The sequence below is a fragment of the Pteropus medius genome, unplaced genomic scaffold (assembly GCF_902729225.1).
Source record: "Pteropus medius unplaced genomic scaffold, Ma_sr-lr_union100, whole genome shotgun sequence".
In the NCBI taxonomy this organism is placed as follows: Eukaryota; Metazoa; Chordata; class Mammalia; order Chiroptera; family Pteropodidae; genus Pteropus; species Pteropus medius.
Window position 1 is genome coordinate 2295637 of NW_024344374.1, and position 17746 is coordinate 2313382.

General features: G+C 40.0%; 3 long non-coding RNA genes across 4 annotated transcripts in view; 1 reads left to right on the forward strand and 2 right to left on the reverse strand.

Annotated features, from left to right (window-relative positions):
* Positions 1-5475, reverse strand: part of LOC120608715 (uncharacterized) — a 38866-nt gene extending 33391 nt beyond the window's left edge. The window contains exon 1 of the long non-coding RNA XR_005654487.1: positions 5285-5475. This is a non-coding gene — a long non-coding RNA (uncharacterized LOC120608715). The remainder of the gene's footprint in view (positions 1-5284) is intronic.
* LOC120608711 (uncharacterized) overlaps positions 1-17746 on the forward strand; it is a 472227-nt gene that overhangs the window by 453029 nt on the left and 1452 nt on the right. For both annotated transcript variants that reach the window (XR_005654481.1, XR_005654482.1), the window contains one exon: positions 17643-17729. This is a non-coding gene — a long non-coding RNA (uncharacterized LOC120608711). The remainder of the gene's footprint in view (positions 1-17642; positions 17730-17746) is intronic.
* On the reverse strand, positions 14483-16976 carry LOC120608714 (uncharacterized). The gene is made up of 3 exons (XR_005654486.1): positions 15982-16976; positions 15762-15875; positions 14483-15106 (listed from the first exon to the last, which is right to left on the reverse strand). It is a non-coding gene; the product is annotated as an uncharacterized LOC120608714 (long non-coding RNA).

Below are 17746 nucleotides of genomic sequence, written 5' to 3' on the forward strand. Positions count from 1 at the left end.
CTGACATCAACCAGAAAGAGCCAGGGCCTAGGAAACCGTGCTGCTCCTGGGAGAAGCTATATCACAGCTGTGGGGTTGACAGTGGAGGAGACTCCCCACAGTTAGAAGCAAGCTTGACTCCTGCCTGTCATACTGGCAGCATCCTCTTGGCTGCCACTCACTGGCCCAGCTCTCAGCTTCCTCTGTGTCAGGGCAGGAGCAGCAGGCACTGAGCCACTATAAATGTTTGCTGGAGATGGAGCAACCTGGCCTGGTGGCAGCTGCATCCATGCTCACTGCCAGAGCCTCTCAGAGGCTCCAAGTCTGTAGGTTCATTGGTGGTACGGGGAGAGCAACCCATGAAATGGCCTCCCTAGGTGAGCCTGGCTCAGCCAGCCATGCGAGGAAGATCTGTGCTCCTTACTTGGGAAACAGAACATAGAGGTCAAAGGACGGGTTTAATCAAAGCCACAATCGTTATTCCCTGCCAAAAGCCACCAAACTTGACTCTATTCTTTGGTTAAAAATGTACTTTTTTCTGACCAGAGAGTAGCAAACCAAAATCACTGCAGCCTCTTTCTTTATCACAGACATCGTCACTGCCACCTGCTGATGTCAACCAGTGACAAACCCTTCATACCTCACCTTTAACCTTCTCATCCACCCTCAAAGGTAAATGTTAGTATCTTTGTTTTACAGATGAGGAGAATAAGGCTGAGGGAATTACTTGGATAAATTCTCAAAGAGAGTTCACAATAGAGCTGGAATTCAAACTCAGGTTCCTTGGGCTCCAAAGACAGTACTTTTCTTGCTACACTGCACAGTCCTCTTGTTTATACCCTCCCACCCGGACTAGTGCAGGACCTTCTAACTCCAATGTCTGATGCTAACTCATACACCCCACCCCCACCATCTCACCTCCCTTGCTTCAGTCCATCAGGCACTGTTGGGTTAATCTCTCCATAGCTGTAGATCTGGATACAGGTGCAGACGGAGAACGATGGAGATGGAGATGCAGATGCAGATATAGACATGTGGACGTAGGCATAGGTATAGACGTAGGCATAGGCATTGATATTTTTTAATGGGAGATTCAAAAGTCGAGAACTGGGCCAGATTCATTTTGCGTCCCTAGATCCTATCACAGTACCTGGTTCAGAACAACGGCTCAGAAAATATTAGTGGAATTGAATGGACTTTCACTTCCCCATATCAAAATTTTGGTAACTTCTACCAAATAACTGAAATAGACCCTGAGCCCTAATGTCAACACTCCACTCTCTCTCCTATCCTACTCCTCCCGAATTTTTCAGTCTTAACCACAGGCAGCTAACACTCTAAGCACACTTGATCCCTCCATGTTCCTCGTGCCCGCCCCGACCCTTGAACTTTCCTACCTCCTTGCCTTTGCTCATGCTATTCCCTTTATCTGAAATGCCCTCACCAGCCGCCTCTGTGCCTTCTGATATGTCACGGCCCATTTTAAATACTGCTTCCTTCTCAAAGTGTTTCTTTTATCCTCTTTATGAAATGTGCTGTTTCTCTCCTCTGAATCCTTTAGAGCTTTATACCTTTCTATGGTCTAACCTTTCTCTGCCTTGTATTTTAATGACTGAAGTAATAATTCCCCCTGGAATGCCTTTCATCTCTTTTCTTGCTCATGTTTGTGATCCAGTCTAATATCATCTCCTCTGTGAGGCTTTCCCAAACTAAGTTAGTCACTCCCTCCCCAATGCTTCAGGAGCATCTGAACATTAAAACACTGGCTATTGGTGATATTAACCACCCTCCCCCAGCTGTCAAGTCCTTGAAGGTACAAATAATATCTCTTTGAACTATCTTTTTGGCTCCTACACAATGCCTGTCACCTAGCAGTTACCTGGTAATGAATAAATAAGTGAAAGATGATTGTTGAATAAATAAGTACATAAAGAGAAAGACACTATCCTCTTTTTTTGTTTTCTGCTTTATCATTTGACTTGTTTTGACTTCTGTAATCAGTATGCCATTCATAGGACCATAAATGTAGTCATGGAAGACCAGAAAAGAAAAGCTAACTAACATTTTAAAATGTAGGAAAACGCAATAGATTGTCTGATCTGAGAATCCAGCTATTATCAGTTAGGATGAGAATAAATTGTTTTCACCAAATGAGTCAATGACAATAAGACTGCTAATTTATTTGAAGGGATAGTTTCAATGTAGCTCTCAAAACCAACCAACCAACCAACCAACCAACCAACCAAATACCCAAAAAACTAGAATGCTATGTAGCTTATAACATCACAATGAAAACAAAGGGGATATTTTGAACCTATGTTCTAGATCACAAATGTGTTCATTATGAGGAACATCCTAGCTGACTTAGGACATTTGGCCAAAGCAGTGTTTGTTTTTACCAGGAAGTCATTCTTGGGCAGAAACGGATAAGAAATGATCAAATGAATAGAGGACATCAATCAGAAGAGAAACACGAAGACCTTACTTGCAGACAACATTTCTGCATCTTGCCTCCCGCCACTTGGGGCAGGATGTTTGCTTGACCTAGAGATAGACAATGAAAAATCCAAACAGTTAAGTCACAAATTCAAGGTCACTAAACAAATGGCAAATTTGTAGTTACTGCTTCCGGCTTTCTATAAGAACATTAGGTTTTAGGCTAACTGGCCTTACAACCAGTGTTCAAATATGTCTTTCTTCTTCCTGCTTCTGTGCCTTTGCCCTGGGCCATCTCTTCTAGAAGGATTCCCTGCTTAATATAATAATGAGCACTTTGGCAAACATAAACTAAATCCTCTCCCAAATCTGTGGAGTTGGTGTTCTGTCCCCATTTACAGACGTGGTTAATTGTTAAGACCTCACAGTCATATAGCTGTTGAGTCGAGGTCAAAAGCCTTGAAGCTTTCCCTCTTCCAAAGCTGTCTCCACCACCTTCTTTGTAAACCCATTCCCAAGGACCTTTTGAAAGCATCTTGATCACCTCTGGAAGAAGGATGTTCACGGACTGTGGTTACAGCACTCTAATCACGAGCATTACTAATTGGCTTACTGTTCTTTGTCCGATCGCAGCTTCTCGTGGGCAGGGCTTGTGTGTCTTTCTGTTCTTTATCCACTGATTCAATGATATTTTCTCTGAGAACCTTATTTCAAGTATTCAAGGAATTCAGAAAAATCTATGGTCATCTTTAGCATTTAAAGCCCCGGTCATAATTAGATTACTTAACTACATGAAAACAAGACACTAAAAGTGCTTTACCTATGTAAATGCACTAATTTTGCCCCCCACCCCCACCCCCCAAAAATCCAACTTTTATACAATGCTACAATTAATATTAAACTCAGGATAAAATTTAGAAACCTAATATGGCTGAACTATGTAAATTTGTGTCCCACATTAGGCTGGAGGCCCAAGCCAAAAGGTTTTCCTACCCCTCTAATTTAACTTAGTTCAGTCTCTGGCATATAGTCATGATTAATAAACATGCATTTGGGTGGATGGGGTTGATAAATGGAGATATTAACACATAAAGAATAGATAAATGAGTATATGAACAAAAAAATAATAATGCTTCTTTTTAGTAATGACTTGAGGAATATTATTAATAAAATTTTAAACCAAACAAAATAATCTAAACAATATCATCCCTGGCAAGTTGTCTACAAACAAAGCATAGCTCTCATGATCTCTATAATTCTGTTTTGACAGTATGGCTGCTGTGTCTGAAATATCTACAATCCTTTTGTTTACAATAGCACCTTAACTAGATGATTTAAATAAGTGGAGATTGCTTTTAAATTTTTCTACAATTATTTAAATGCACATTTCAATTTTCCTGAATTGTGCAAAAGTAATTTGGAAGATTAATTTCTGAAAAATACCTGGTGAAATTTGCATACACCAAGCATAATTACTATTGATATTTGCATAGTTCTCTCAGCCCACGTGCATGCACTATTACCAACTGCTACACAACCCATGAAATTATTGAAGAAGTTGCTGTCAGTACAATATGGATTCATCAATAAACGTTCAGCCTCACAGAAGAAAAACAAACCTCACCGGTCTGCTGTAGAAGTGTGGCATTCCATTTTATTTATTTATTTGGGGCAAAATTCGCAAAGATTAATCCATATCAAAAGCAGGTGGCAGTCTTTTGCAATAAAGATTAATGTCATTGCAAAGAATCTCTGAGATTCAAAAGAGATTGAGAGCACCATTGAAAAGCTAGAAAAGTAAGAGGGATTGGGGAATGTTGGTGGGGAAAAGAAATTAAATACACTCATGTTACAGCAGGGCTGGGTATCACAATGTACTCAGAGAGCTCCACCGTGCATAGGAAGAAAATGAGCAGAAACCTGGACTGTGGGGATCACAAATGCTTGATGAATGGGTGAATAGGTTGACTAAGTGCTTATTTTAGATTTTATGAAGAAATATTAAAGACATAAAAACATGTTTCTTTAATTTGCTTGAATGACAAAACCAACTGGAAAGAAATATTGAAAGAAATTATGCAGGAGAAAAACAATAATAGAAAATACTTATATAACACCTATTATGTGTTAGGCAATCTTTAAGGGCTTTGCATATATTAACTTATGCAATTATTATAATAAATACTTATTCATTTCTTTAGCTCAGCAACAACTATTGAACTGTTTCTTGTATTCAGCATATTATAAGGAATAGTGAGGAACTACAGAAATACACAAATCAAGCCCTCACCTTCAAAGAGTCTATGGCACTAAACAGACACACCAAATGTATTTTTTATTGCAGTGTAAACAGATATGTATTTGGTATATTGTAGACATAAGGGAAATAACTGCTGGGGACTGTTCTTAGAGGAGACAAGAACAAGATTTGTAAAAATAAATAGGTAGTTTCCAGATCAATAAGAAGGAAAATATTGGTATATTGGGCATGAAAAACATGGTGCTATGAAATGGCAGGGTTTGTTTATACCACCGTAAATCTCTCATTGTAGCTGGCAGTGGGTGAAGAGGAAAAGACACAGATGACCAAGGCTTTGAATGCCATATGGGCAATATGGAGCCACTGAAAGATTTCAAACGATGAAATGCCATGGACAGATTCCATTTTTAAAAGATCTCTCCAGAGATTTTATAGAGAATGAACTTATAGGGTTAGTTCTCGAAGAAGGTTAAGTTGTTGAAACTAGTAAAATGTGACCAGGGGTTAAAATAACATATTAGGAGGGAAGACCAAGAGAATGGGATAGATTCACCAGAGTCAAGCAATAGATCTACTGACAAATACTTGCTGTTTCTATGCACGAAATACCTTCCTCCTTCTGCTGTGGCCATTCCTCCAATGATCCTGTTGTAGGTCATTCTTCATGATGACTCTGGTATGAATCCTTTCCTGGCCGCTGTGCCTAAAGACGGAATTGATTATTCTCTGTGCTCCCAAGGCCCTTCCTCTATTCCTCAGCCACAACACCCCACACGCTGTACTGTGGGTGCCTCCCTTGTCACACTGCACAGCACCCAGTACTCTAGTTATCTGAGAAGCAGTTTCCCCAGCTGGATGGTGTGCTCCCTGAGGCAAGCGACCGTGACTCACAGTCTATGTGGTTTCAGGATCTAGATCAGCAACAGCGTACCCAGTAAGGGCTTAAAGAAGGCTTGGAATGTTTCCTGGGTAACTATATTTTCAGTGACTTCTGTGTTTATGTGTCTATGTGGGTTTCCCCCGCCCCCACAGGAAACCTACCAACATCCCAATGCTCCACAGTTATGGAAAGCCTTTGCCTTTCACTTTTAAGCCTTTTGGAGTTAGCCATGCACTGGCCAGTGGGGTGGGGGGAGTCCCAAGTTTCTGTCTAAGAACAACCAGGTGGTTAGAAGACAAGTCGTGTGGTGGAAAGAGCAGGAACACGGTTTTCTGTCAACCCTGCACTTCACTCCTGGCTCTGCTCATTTTCAGTTCTTCCATTTTGAGCAAGTTACATAACTTTCCTGAGTTTCAGTTTTCCCTTCTGTAAAATAAAGATAACAACAAACCTCATGGGGTTATCCTGAAGATTCAGTGAGATAATGTATGTTAAATATTTGGTATACCTGTCCCTCAAATAACGTCCTTTTATTTGTTATAATGTCGTTTTGTTATAGTGTTGCTAAAGAAAAAAAAATCGTTTCCCAGCCAGGGCCCCTGACTGTGTGCAGTTTGCACTTTCTTCCCATGTCTCTGGGTTTTTCTCCCACTTCCTAAAGATGTGCACGTGAGGTTAAGTGGCATGTCTAAATTGTCCCAGTCTAAGTTAGTGTAGGTGTGAGTATGAGTGGCCCTGTGATGGAAAGGCATCATGTCACAAGGTGAGCTCCTGCCTTGTGCCCTGATATAGTCTGGCCACCCACAACCATGACTTGGAATACAGAGATTGAAAAAAAAAACTACCTTACTTGTCTTTATTAATCTTTCGTAAATGTATATATAGTTCACGTTTTTTCAGTGTTTAATAACAGAAGTGTTTGGGTCTTTATTTAGAAGTTTGGTGATGTTTTTGTGACCAGAAATATGCCAGAGGAACTTAACTCTTGTTTCTATAAATTAGTGTGTGGTAAAATCAGTTCTATTCTACATTGTTTCGCTTAAAGTTTTGCAGTTTCCCAAAATCTATCAAAAATGTTAAGTGAGGACTTACTATAGCTAGTATGAATTTAATAAATGATCAGTATTATAGTTTTCTCATTTTTATCAACCTCAAAATTCAATGAACATACACCTCACACACATTAAGGCAGCTGCCATAAAACAAAACAATACATTCCATTGTATATATGTATTGAAACTTCTTTATCCAATTGTCTATTGTTGGGCACTTAAGTTACTTAAGCGCTGCAGGGAACATGGGGGTGCATAGATCTTTACAACTTAGTGTTTTCATTTTCTTTGGATAAATACCCCGAAGTGCAATTGCTGGGTCAAATGGTAGTTCTATTTTTAATTTTTTGAGGAACCTCCAAACTGTTTTCCATAATGGCTCTACCATTTTGCAATCCCAGCAACAGTGTACGAGGATTCCCTTTTCTCCACATCCTCGCCAACACGTCATATTTTTGTTTATTGATGATAGCCATTCTGACAGGTGTGAGTTGATATCTCATTGTGGTTTTAATTTGCATTTCTCTGATGATTAGTGATCTTGAGCATCTTTTCCTATATCTATTGGCTGTCTGTATTTCCTCTTTGGAGAAATACCTATTCAGGTCTTCTGCCCATTTTTTAATTTAATTGTTTTTTGTTGTTGAGTTGTATGAGTTCTTTATAAATTTTGGATATTAACGCCTTATCAGATGTATCATAGGTAAATATCTTCTCCCATTTAGTAGGTTTTCTTTTTTTTCTTAGTAGATAGTTTCCTTTGCTGCGCAAACATTTTTTCGTTTGCTGTAGTCCCATTTGTTTAAAAAAAAAAGAAAGTAATGGTGTAGCCAATATGGAAAACAGCATGAAGGCTCTTCAAAAAATTAAACATAAAATTACCATATGATCCAGCAATCCAACTTCTTTGCATATACTCAGAAGAATCGAAAGTAATTGATCTGAGCAGATATTTGTACACAAATGTTCATAGCAACATTTTTCACAATAGCCAAAAGGTGGAAACAATCCAAATGTCATCAATAAGTGAATGGATAAACAATATGTGGCAGCATCCATACGATGGAATATTATTCAACAAATACTGTATGATTCCACTTATATAAGGTGCTTAGGGTAGTAAAATTTATAAGACAAAGTAAAACGTTGATTTTCTAGGACTGGGGAGAGGCGGGAATGAAGAGTAATTGTTTAATGGGTACGGAGTTTCATTTTGAGAAGATGCAAAAGTTCTAGAGATAGATGGGGCAGCTATGGCTACACAACAATGTGAAGGTGCTTAATGACGCTGACTGTCCACTTAAAATGGTAAGTTTTATGTTATGCACATTTTACTACAATAAAAATTCAGTCAACAAGATTTAATCAGATTTACAAGAATAATTAAACAGCTATAGCAAAGCTGTTAGAATGAAGCCACAGAAGACACCATCTTCCTTCAACTCTAATCTGATTCCTTTATCGCAGACAATCCTGAGACCTACAAGTCTTTGTTTTCCATGGCCAAGAAATGGAAATCATTTTGCTTAACACCTTATAGTTTCAGTCCAAATGAAAGAACTCATTTTAAGGACTACTCATGCCTGATGGGCAGGAAATAGTTAAATCACAAAGGGTTGAAAGAGACCCCTCAAGTTGTTAGAGAACAATCCCAGAGCCAGTCAGCTCCCATGAGTACCATCCTTGCAGTAGAGACATTCAAGGTAAAGGAAGCATTGAGGATGGGATGTCTTGAGCAGTGGATAAGAGTCTTCCGCTGCAAGACTTGTAGCTCCAATGTTATGCATAGTAGATATTCTGAAAAAAATCCCTTCCACAAAAGTTTATAAATGCTAGATAAAACACAACAAACATCCTGTTAGATACATGGCAGAGATCACAAGAAAGATCACAAGATAGAGGTCAGAGGTCAGAACTGAAGAAGAAACTCAAAAGCAAGTCTGGAAGCATGTGTGCTGATGCTCTAGCTGTCCTGAAGTGACCAAGGGCTGGGCGTGGCCACCTTCGGTGATTTAGGGGCTGGGTAATACTGTCATGTTGTGATAGGACATGAGGGTCTTGTGATTATGCAAGATGAGTCAGAGCTCAGTCATTTGAAAAAAAAAACAAACAAAAAAAACGAGGTCCATGAAGAATATCACATGCAATAAAAGGATAAACTAGAAATAATCTACTTGTCCCCAAAGAGAGATGACAAGAAAGCTTGTCTCCATTAAATAGCTTACGGTTAGGAAAATATTTCCCTGAAATTTATAGCCACCCACTTGTAACATATATCTGGGGATCTAATTTATACTGCTCATATGATCCTGAAACCGCCAAGCTGCAATATCACACAAAATAGGTTCTAGGCTTCTTATATCCCTGAAGCATCTGGAAGAAGCAGATATCACCATAGTTATGGGCGAATACCCCAATTCAAAATGAATCTGATTTCCACAGATGAAGATCCTTTCAAGATGAACTCTCAATCCCAAACTTGAAACATATCCGAAAAGTGACCTATCATGAGTGATTTGTCAGCAGAAACAAAAATGGTAGGCTTAAGTCCTAAATAACTTAGATAACCAAACAATTTCATAGAGAAATTTAACATAATGCAAGCATATTAACCAATTAAAAGGCACTCTGAAATCAAAAATAAGGCACTCTGAAGAAAGAATTGCTACTTTACAAAGAATGAACTAGAACTTTAAGAAATGAAATATATAGTCATTGAAATAAAAGATCCAATAGACAGTCCATAACTGAAGAGAGACCTTGTGAACCAACTGATAGACTTGAAGTCATAAATTGAAGCCACCTGACACAATGGAAAGAGCATGGACTTTGGGGTCAGATAGGCTGAATTTTGTAGATTGGGTGCCATCACATTAAAAACTAGGAGCTAGTACTTATGAAGTACTTGTTATGCACAAGGCACTATAATAAACACATTATACATTACACCATGGAATCCTTACAATAATCCTATGAGATAGAAATTATTCTCTCCATTTTACAGGTGATAAAACTGAGACTTAGGAACGAAATATTTTACTCCCACATTATACCAAGAATGGGAAGATGTAGGAATCAAACCCAGGTCATCTCACTCCGAAGTTCATCATCTTAACCACTGAGTTTTATTGCCTCCTACATTAGGTTCATATCCAGTTTTAATCATCTGGGTAGGCTTCCATTGCCTGAGCATAAGAAAAAAATATTTTATTATGAACTTTCCTCATCTTGATGACCTAATGGAGACTTTTAAGAATATATTTGCGGCTTTCTCCTCACTAGTAACAGTAGAATTTGATCTACAGCTCAAACCGTAGGCCAGGGGATTGTGGGAGCCTTGAGGGGGTTAGGCAGGCATCTGATGTCAGCAGAGGCAATGGGCAAGTCCAGAAGTCCTCTAAGCCTGCAAGGCTCAGGCAGATATAAGTGATCAGAGCCTGTCATGGAAGAATCTGAGAAGTCAATAAAATGCTGAAAGATTGAGACGAATTTGAAAGTCAAAGCTAGCAAAAGTTTCCAAAATTTAGTAATTCAGATGGTTAGAGAGATCAGTATTATCAAGGTGAAATTCTGAACAAGATCTGGATCAGGAATAAAACACATTTTTTTTTTCTGTTCTCTTTTAATCTCTCATATTTTCAATTGAGGGCTGGCAGCTGAGCCCCCAGAGGAAGCCTGAAAAGTAGAGATGACCCTTGCCTCTAAGTCAGAGACAGAGTTCATAAAATCATCAGGCTCCTTGTATGATATGCTCCGGCTCAAATTATATCTCTATAAGGTGACATTCCCCTATTACTACTTGTACATTTGACCACATTACTGAAGTTTTTAAAGAAATACTAAAGATTACCAGAAGCATTTCTAGGAATAGGTATTTCATATTCCACTCCTAGTTTCTCAGTAAACAATTAGTAAACATTTCTAAGAAATAAATGCACATTGCTGGATAGCTTATAAAAAATAGTTACATTAGTAACAAACGTAATGAATATAAACAAAAGTAAAAGCAAAGAAAATATACATTATCATAATATGTTTTTATGACTTTTGAGTAGATTCTTGGATGGTTAGCAAGGCTTGAAAAATTTATGATTATAATGATAATAGGAATGCAGTTTTAAAAATTCTTTTCTCAGTGAGTTCCCAGTCCTCTAGAGTCAATACCATTAGCTTTAATTTACAGATGGGAAAACTGAGGCAAGAGTAGTTCATGGAAATTACCCAAGATCAAATAATTTATAAGTAGTAAGTTAGATTTCAAATTCAAAGTTATCTGATTCCATATCACTTTTCAACATCTCTTGGCGCCAAAATGGTACCTGACTTGAAGAAAGTACGTGCGCAAACGGTTTAAATGCATTTTATAAGGTGAAATTAATTAAGGATAAATTTTTAAAACTGCATGAATTTATGCTCCAAATACCCATCCAACAACCATGGGACAGTGTCCCAGCAGCTCATTGAGAAAAGACTCAGGAAGTATGAATAGCAGGAATAATGGCATAAACAGCATAAACTATATGTGATGTGACCACAAAAACTGGCCTGTTGGTAAGTTCTGCTTCGTCAGATGACTCCTGGGATACTTTACTCCATTTGGGGGGTCATGCTGTGAGAGGAGGATGGACAAAGTTGAAGATATCTCGAAAGAGCAAAAAAGATGATAAACTGTCAAAATGATGGTAGAGTGTCAAGTGATCAAAAAAACTCAGCATGTTTAGCTTAGAGAATCCAAGCTAAGAATTCAAGATAATCCCACCCCAGGCAAATGTGAAAACTTCAGACTTTTGGAAAAGAAAGAACTACCTCCTGGGATAATATGGTGGTTATGACTAGACTCTGGAATTATACAAGCCTGGGTTCGAATCCTAGTTACACCACTTACCAGTTGTATGACCTTGAGTAAGTTACCTAACATCTCTGTTCCTCAGTATTCTTGTCAGTAAAATAGGACTATAAATAGTACCTGCTGCATAGGATTATTCTGAAGATTAATTGAGTAAATGAAATTTATAAATTAATAGATGTTATTGCCGTCGCAGAGCATAAACCTCATTATATGTTATTTGTCATCTCCTCAGTTTTACCACCTGTAAAATGGACACGACTATTCTTTCTCCAGCTGTGAGAGTCATGAGGTTCTCAAAAGAGAATCTATCTCTCAAGCCATAATGGCAGCTTGGAGATTGCTCCCACTTCCAGAGCTGTGGGGGAGCCCACCTTTACCTCACATGAGTCTTCCATTTATATGAAGTGGTCTCCAAGCCTGCAACATTTAGATTGTAATCCAAACCAGGCAAAAAACAAAAATGCCCTTAAAACACAGCCCCCTAGATTTGCCATCTTCTACTCACTGGCCTTGCGATCTTGAGCAAGTTACTTGATCTCTGAGCCTCAACTACTTCATCTACAAAATGACTTTTTGGAGTATAGATGACTGAGAAAATGTATGTGGCTATTCCCAGGACCAAGCCTGGTACAAGGCAAATGCATGGGACATGTTATTTTCTTTTCGTAACTTAAGAAGAGAAGCTGTGACACATGTAATCATTCTGGAATAAATTCATTTTGTCATACAGATCCTGAGTATCACGATGTCATGAACACAGAAATGAATAAAATCTGACCCCAATCCTAAAAGCCCACATGGTCTAGAAGAAGAGACAGTAAAATAAATAGATAGATAGATAGATAGATAGATAGATAGATAGATAGATAGATGATAGATAGATAGATAGATAGATAGATAGATAGATAGATAGATAACAATAAGATCTTAAAAACATGCAGTTGCTAATGACCTCAGCCAGGTTGGGATCGCAGACGGGGGTGAAGGACAGCTGTCATATTGCAGCGACTTGAGAGGTAAGCAGGAGCTGGAGGTGGAGAGACAAGTAGAGAGCAGTCTTGAGAAACTTAGATGGGAAAGAGTAGGAAGGGAGATCCAGTGTGTGTGTGTGTGTGTGTGTGTGTGTGTGTGTGTAAGTGTGTGTGTTTGTGCGCCACGTGCGTGTTTGGCTGAGGCTATGTTTATAATCAGGAAGAAAAAAAAAAAACCTAGTGAAAAGGTAGTAATTAAATATCAACATGAAAAGGGCAACTGTCATGTAAGGCCAGTTGAAATTCCCGGGGTGTGTTGTCAGTTGACTGATAGGAGTGCAGCGAGCTGGGCCTGTCTCTGCATCTGGGTGGAAAGTCACAGTGGACCCAGGGACAAAGGGGTAGGTCCAGAAGTCCCTATTCTAGAGGTGCAGCCAGATGCTCAGCATCCCCAGGGGAATGAGTCTTTCACTGGGCCCTCAGAGCCATGCGGTCATCCATAAAGCTTCCCAAACTCTTCCCCTTTGGGGTGGAGGGTCTGAGTGCAACATTGACAAACCACCACCAAATTTGTTCCTTGCTTTGTTTATTGTTTTTCCTTGGGAATCGGCACATTTTGCATTGAGGTTTGCACAAAGCAGAACAGCTCCAGTGTGAAATGGAAATCCAGCAGGCTGTCCGCTAGATGCACTGCTCCCTTTGTGCAGGCTGCCGACTTGGAAGAGGGGGCCCAGGATATAATGCCTGCGCCCCTTGGGAAGCACACCCAGACAATGGTCTGTGTGTGAAAAGGGGAGCAGATTAACCAGGACCAGGGTATCTCCCAATTGCTTTTCTTAAAGAAAGACTCTATTGCCAGGAAGCAAAGCACACACAAAAACAATACCTAAGCTAACAAGAGTACTGGCTTTAATATACTCAGAAATAACAGAACATGGGCAGGCTACAACTTTCCAAATCCCCTTGAAAATCCTTCGCGAGAGCAGAGATGGTTTGTCAAATCTATACTCTTTGTTTAATACATTTGTTCTTTTGTTTGATCAAGGGGGGGAGGCCGTCTAACTCATTATATTGGGGGAGCTGCATTCATTCCTTTGTGCTTCTTTTTCTTCTTCTAATCTTTATTAAAATCAAAAGAAGAGCCACTCTAATCCTTCAAATGATAATTTATTTCTCAACCTACAAAGTCTTCACTATTATTTTAAAAACAAATCAATGCAACGATTTTAATTAAAAATGAAACCAGTGTACCTAAAAAAAAAAAAAATAGGCATTTGTTAGATCAACGCACAAACTTGTTTACAATTAATGGGCAACAGAGCTCCTGGTGGTAAAGAATGTTTCGCTGTAGTTGGTAAATTCTTCTCTGGACTTTCATTTGAGTCTTTAGAGAGGAAAACACATCTAGAAGTCTCCTAATGAAATGCCCTAATCCTGGGAAATTTTATGCTTCAGAATGTGCTCACCTCCCCCATCTTTGCCAGCCGCCTCCTTGGCTGGAAGACTCAGTGGGTTCTATTTTAGCAGGGGTTATTCATCTCAGATAGCAGAGGAGGTTTGGTTTTCTCACAAGGAGAAAAAAGGGCTCTGTGTTAAGGAGACACGCTTTGGCCTGCCCGTTGGTGGGTGGGGCTGGTGAAGTGGACTGATGATCTCCAGGAAGGCTCAGGTTTCTCAGGCAGCAGAGAAAACCCCATGTGAAAAGAGGTAGACTTCTCCGCAAACAGCACTGAAAAAAAAAAATAGTGAAGGGAAACCTGGTAGAACTTGAATATTTAAATGTATTTGGAATGTATTTATTTATTGAGAAGCTACTGAGTTCCAGCAATGGTGCTTAGGGATTGAATTTCAAGAGGTGATCTTTCAATTAGTTTATCATGGCTCAGCAGTCACCCTGCACCCTCTGAGTCAGGTCCTGAGCTCTGCAGAGGCAACACAGAGAGGAGTCACACAGAGTCCAAGTTCACGGTTCAGTGGAGGAGGCAAAAAAAAAAAATGTGAAGAAAGCTGTGGCTGTCATATATGCTAAGTGCTGTGGGAGGTTACACGGAGGGAGAAGGATCCTCCTTTGGGGTCACCTCCACCTCCAGACTGGGATTAATCAGAGAAGTTATAGAGAGGTGAATTACACACGGCTTTGAAGAATTAGTAAGACTTGAGCAAGTAGCTAAGAATGAAGAGAAGCTTCAACGGCAGGGAACATTATGAGCAAACTATAATCCTGAAAGTATGAGTAGCTCAGTGTGACTCAACTCCTATGAGAATTCAGAGAGGTGGAAGGACCAGCGGAGATGGCAGAGGAAGATGCCTTTTTCCTTTCTGTAGGCTTGAAAAACTTATTCACCTTCCTAAAGTTGGCCTGAGCTTTATGTCTGAGATGCATCCCCTGAGCTCCCATCGTGGTCTTGGGGACATCCCTACCCCATACTAGGTGTCCCTTCTTTATCCCCATCCTCTGCCCCCACGAAACAGCATTCCCTTTCCCCGCTCGCTCTTTCTTCCTTTAGTGCCCAGCACAGTGCTTGGGAAGTGGACCGAGAGCAGGAGTCATGGTCAGATGATCCGATTTGCGGAGCCAGTGTGGGATGAACAGTAAGACTCCTTAGGACAGCCAAGGCTGATCTGTCACAGCCATCCTTAGGATATCCAACTGAGGTTTGGCTCTTGTGAAAACAGACTCTTTGAGAAGAAACACAACAGTTAATAAGGCTTGGGAGCATGGCTATGTTCACAAGTCATCAGACAAAGAATTAACAAATTATAAATAAATAAGTAAACATCCAAGTTCAGCGATTTTGTAATATTCTGGGAGTAATCAAAATTAGTACAAGTCTTTTGGAAAACAATTTGGTAATGCACGTCAAGAATCATGAATCATTTTGAACCAAAGAAATCATTAAAAAACATAAAATGCATCTGTAGAAGATAATGCTCTTTGTAGCATTAGCCTGAATGAGAAAAATAAAAAACATAAAACAACCTAACTCTTCAATATTAAGTGACAGGAATACTATGAAACAATCTACAACGATAGCTATGAAGGTTATGAGAAGGTATAAAAGACTATGATAGAATTTTCAGTGAAAGAAGCAAACATTTTTAAAGTCCACAATGAATAAGACTACCTAAAATCTGAGTGGATTCAGATAAAGAAAATTAAAGAAGAAAACTCAAAGTGGTTTTGGCTGACTAGTTTTCTTTTTTCCCAAATTTTATTCAGTGCCACTGTATTTTTCTCTTTAAAAATTTTCGTAACAGATGATTTGCATGATCTGGCACCAGGTCCCCTTGCCCGAGCTAAAGGAATAAGTATGAAAGGAACAGAAAATCAGACCTCAGTAATGCTTGCCTAGAACATGATGTGGCCTTCCCCTGCCTGCAACCTGCTGAGGCAAATCAGAGTTTTCAAGTGGATGGATATCATTTGATACCTGCTCTTTGAGCCTTCCTGCAAGAAAGAATGAAGTCATAATTCTCAAGGGGCATTGCAATTTATGAAAAGAAGTTCTTGTTCTCAGGCTCTTAAGGCGAAAGCAAATCACCCCATCACACACCATCTCCCGAATGCCACACTCAGTCTCTCTTCTTTATTGCAGACGAGGCACCACCAAGTTTTCTTAAGAGGCTCCTCTCAAGAATCCTTTCCTGCCCTGCCTCCTGGACTCTCGATTCCACCTTACTTCGTGGTACCTGGCCTTAGGGATTGAATTTCTGTGTACCTTGGACTTTCCCTTAGCTGTGTACTTTGGACTTTCCCTTTGCCGTGACGCCCCGGGCAACAATATGCAATGTCATCAGAGCTTTCCGTTGCAGGATATTTCTCTGTGCCAGGCAGCATGCTAAGTGTCTTATCTACATTTTCCTCACTTTTGTCCTTATAACAACCCTATAGCAGAGTATTCTTTTTCCCACTCGAAAAAGGAGGAAACCGAGACTCGGAGAAGTGAAAAAAAATCTGTGTAAAGTGAGAAGAGGAGGAAAGAGCAAGACCAAGATTCAAAGCAGGCGTCCTAACCACCGCTCCTCGAGGCAGTGCCAGTTCAGAGAAAGATGTCGTTTGCTCTCTCCAGTGAAGAGCATTTTGGGAAATTCTCTTCTCTTGTTTTCCTGAAAAACTCCATAATTCTTGGGAGACATGACTACTGCTTTGCAAAGCGTTCATATTAAATATGCATTAGACTGCTCAGCTTGTCTGGAGATGAGCAATTCACCTTTCTTTTTCTTCTCCACCCTGCATCTCTTTATACAAGGAAATTGGTGACCCTGGCTTGTGCACGACAGAGGGCAGGGGAGGACAAGCCAAAAAAGGAAAGAAATATGTGGAGATGAAGTTAGCTCATGTCCAGAGACCCAAAGGGGAATGCCCTGTGGAAATGAACTGTGAAAGCCGAGCCAACAGGGCTGTGTGTCTGGTCCCTTCTGCCCACCGTGTCGCTTCAGAAGATAATTATCATAGGTTAATCAGGTCAACAAACTTGCTGGGCACTCTGACAAGCTGGGCAGCCTCAGGTTCGCTCCCAGTGGGCAAGACCGAAAGGGCTCTCTGGCTGCTCAGAAAAGAAAATCAACTGGGAATAATTGGTCTGCTGAGAAATCTAACGGCCACCCTTTGTGGGGGTCCAAGTCACTGGGATTGCTGGGAGAAGACTACTGGCCCTTCAAATGGTCTAACCTATTGTGATCAGGCTGTTTTAGTCCCTAAATCTCTAGACTGTTAACACAAACCTGGAACTGGTTTATATTCGAAAGCCTGGCAGAAAGAGCATGTTCAGTTGGCTTTGTTATAACAGAAGACGCAGAGTATAGGTCAGCAAAGTTAGTGTTACAGTTACAAAATATCCAGTGCCCTTTGTAATGGTTACATGGGTGTCTTTTTCCAAGGTAAGTTGTGCGTGTGTGCATGTGTGTGTGGCATTTTCATCTACTGCATGTAATATAGAGGAAAGAGCCCAGGATTTGAAGTGAGGATAGGAATTTAAGCCCCTGGTGGGCACTTAGCAGCTGTGTGACCAGGGGCAAGATACTTAAGCCCCGTGAAGCACATCTGTACAATGGGAATAATTATATCCAATCCTCCCGGGAGTGGGGTCATGAGAATAAATCGACATAAAGCATATGCCGGCGCCCAGCATTGGCGTACTCAGTCAATATTAGTTTCTCTTTCCGAATTTCATTATCATCATTATCACAGCCTCGCCTTTTTCATCATTGCCAGCAACAACAGCATCAGCCAGTGCCCTAACTTTCAAGGCAACCAAGAAAATGTCCCAACTGCTGCTAAATTACTGGCAACAAGGAACTGGTGAGTAAGTTATTTTG